A 3,882-nucleotide genomic window follows, 5' to 3' on the forward strand; every position below is an offset into this window, starting at 1 on the left:
TAAATAAAGTATATACCTAAAAACTAAGTCGGCTACTAATAGTTGAATTTAGCCGTGTCGTGCAATAAGACCTTGTTTGGTTGAAAAAAATGAATCAGAGTGTTCTCCCAGTTAAGCTTCTGTATAAAACCTCCTGTTATCAACCAAAATACAAACATTATCATCCACTTTACAAAAATTTATAAACATTTAATTAAATTTCAAATTTAAAAATTATAAATAAAGTAGCAATTGTTTTGATACAAATTTTATTAATAATAATGAATTACACCAAGTCATCATCATCACTAAATTCATCATTTTCCGTTCCATTTTCTTCATCTTCATCTTCGGCCTCCTTATCATTTTTACTTTCTTCTTCATCATCATGATGTATCGAGTAGTCATTTTCAAACATCCTTAAATCAACAAAAAAATTTGAAGGATCACGAATAGTAACACTTTCGACATGGGAAGATGAAGCATTTGACACTTCATTTTGTAAAGCATCATCGATGATTTTGATATCTTCCTTGGTTGACACACTTTCATCAACTTATCGACTCTTTGTTGTTAGAACCGTGTACCATGATGATTTTGCATTTAAAATATTTGGTGCATAGTACACTTAATGAGCTTGGCTAGCCAACACAAACACGTCATCGACATTTAGTTTTGATTTGACATCCACGGTAGTCATCCGATGTCTATCAACTTTGACATGTGTCATATGATCAAACCAATGACACTTGAAGACAATCACTTGATGTCCATTATGATAGAAGAGTTTTAAAATTTCTTCCACCCTTCCGTAATAGTTTCTATAAGTTTCATTGTAAGAAGTCCCTACAATTATAATTGTTTAAAATTTTGATTAAACGATAAAGAAAAAGTATGTTTCAAATATTATGAGTAAAAGTCTCACCGATGACAACTATACCGGAATTTGTTGAAGTGAGCTCCTTATCATTTAGGCAACTAAATTTGTAACCATTGCATTTGCACGCTTTATAAGACTCCACTTTAAACATCGGACCTCTTATTAGGTCTAGAAATTTCTTTTTGAGCTCTTCATCATCTTGTACCTAAAACATGTGTGACATGATACATAAATATAAGAATAAATTTAAAGATTGCATGAGAAATATATATAATATGTGTATAGGTGTTTATATATAAATCAAAACACATACCCTTCTTTCAAACCAATCTTTAAAATTTTCTTTTTGGTATTGTTCTTTTTCGGTGTCATTGAGAAGGGGGTAATGTTGTTGCACTAACTTCTGGAATCCACTACATTTTTTTGTTCAAAAATAAGAAAAAATAAGTTGTAAACTAAATTCTTAATTTTTGAAGTAAAGAGGGTTTAGAAAAATCTTACTGCAAGTACTTTCCAACTTCCGGTGAATTAATAAGAACATAGTATGCCACAAGTTCATGTTCATCACCATTCAAGATTCTATCTGTACTTTGTAGACTAGGATGTGTCATATATGTATAAACTTCTAACAATTCGACATCATGAAACTTTCGAGGTGCCTCATTCCGACGTAACTGACCATACACAACTTTTGAATTAAAAAATACTGAGCAAAAGTGTACACTTTCCTCCTCAATATAGCGTTGTGCCATGGAACCTTCTGCTCGAGCTTTGTTTCCAACTTTCAATTTCAGGTTATGCAAGTATCTCTCCACAAAATACATCCAACGCCCATTAGCCGGACCCCCCAACTTACACTCGGTAGCTAAATGGAGTGGCAAGTGCTCCATCGGATCAAAAAACCCTGAAATGAAGACAGTTTCAAGTTTTGACATTATTCTCACTATATTTGAGTATTTGAGTATTTGACGAGCATAAATCTTGAAAGAAGTTGCACAACTCAATAATAGGATCAGCTACATATTTCGGAAGTAAGTCACGACAAATGATAGGCAACAACTTTTGCATGAAGACGTGACAGTCATGTGCTTTCATCCCACAAATGCAATTTTTTTCCAATTTACGCACCTTGATATATTCGAGGCATACCCATCTGGAGGTTGTAATTCTTCAATCCACTTGAACAGCTTATGAATTTGTTCTTTGGAAAGAGCGTATAACGCATGTGGTTCCGTACCATCATCTTGAATCCACAAATCACGATGCACACTTTATTCTTTACAATCTTCCCTCGCTTTTGTGTATTCTTTGGACTTCTTTCCATCATCAAGAATTGTGTATATTATATTGTCAAAGATATTTTTTCAGTGTGCATAATGTCAATGTTGTGACGAAGGCTAAGTGTCTCCCAATATAGAAGCTCAAAAAATGGAGAACTGTGAGTCCAATTATGTGTCACACCATAATCCCTTGGTTTTCTCTTTGTTGACTTTCCTGGAGGGGGGAATTGTATCTGCTCGCACATGGTCTTTGCAAAAGATCCTGAATGTTTAGCGCAGAATGTTCGGGTCTCAATAATTCCAAACCTTGTACTCCTTCTCAGGGGATCATCTGCTTCCAAAAAATACCGAGCAGTGCCATAAAAAGTAGATTTACCACCATGTTTGAGTTGTTTAGCTTTTACCTCTCCCATGCAAACCGGACATGCCAACTTACCTAAAACATATGTAAAAAACTCAATAAATAAACCTATGTGAAATTATATAAAATATGTGAACATATGTGTGTTTATAAAATAAAACACGTACCCTTAGTGGACCACCCACTCAGCATGGCAAGTGCAGGAAAGTCACTAATTGTCTATAAAAGTGCAACCTTTATCATAAATTTGTACGTGAATTATGTCATATGTTTCCACCCCGGTATGCTATAATAATTTCAACTCATCAATTAGCGGTCTAAGATAAACATGTAAGTCTTTTGTAGGATCCATTGGTCCGGGAATAAGAAGTGGCATGAACATGTATGGAGCCTTAGTACACATAGAGGGGGGAAGATTATACACAACAATCACCACAGGCCATACAGTATACTCCTTGGCATGAGCATCGTGAAAGGGATCAAATCCATTAGTACATAGTCCGAGTCTAACATTTCTAATCTCTTTGAAAATCGTGTAAATCTACGATCAAATTGTTTCCATTCATCTCCATCTGCTGGGTGACTTAATTGACCTTCAACAACAACTCTATCATGATGCCATCTCATACATTTTGCAGTTTTCTCAGCCATGAATAAACGCTGCAATCTCGTGGTAATAGGAAAATAACGCAAGATCTTACGCGAGATCTTCTATTTTTTAGGATCCTTTTGCACTTTGTAACGGTCTCTTTTGCATATATCACACTTGGTCTTCTCACTGTGTTCTTTGTAGAATAACATGCAATCATTCTCACAAGCATCAATCTTTTCATACTCCATGTTCAATCCTCTAATCATCTTTCGTACAGTGTAGTACTTCTCAGGCAACTTATGATCATTAGGGAATACTAATCCAATGAGGTGTAGCAAGTCATCAAAATCATTATTACTACAATTACGCCTATTTTTCCAACGAAGCAACTCCATTACAAACTCCAATGTTGTAAAATTGGCATTATTTGGATATATTGGTTCGGAAGCGGTATTTACCATCTCGTTAAATTATTTTGCTTTTGCATTCAGTTCTTCATCAAAATCTTCACAATCCTCAAAATCATCATCATGTGCATCATACATATCATCATCTCTGTAGCTAGTATTGCCAAAACTCGTTCCAACATCATTGCGCAACACATCTTTTTCCCCATGATAATCCCATCTAGTATACCATTACATAATACAATGTCGATACAAATCAACTTTCACGGTACTAGGATACTTGTAGTACTCATTACCACAATTTTTGCACCGACATCTTATAAGACCGTTGTCTTCGGGATCAAGATTTTCAATAGTAAATTTAATGAAATTATCCACACCAT

Source organism: Apium graveolens, unplaced genomic scaffold (genome assembly GCF_009905375.1).
Source record: "Apium graveolens cultivar Ventura unplaced genomic scaffold, ASM990537v1 ctg8111, whole genome shotgun sequence".
Lineage (NCBI taxonomy): Eukaryota > Viridiplantae > Streptophyta > Magnoliopsida > Apiales > Apiaceae > Apium > Apium graveolens.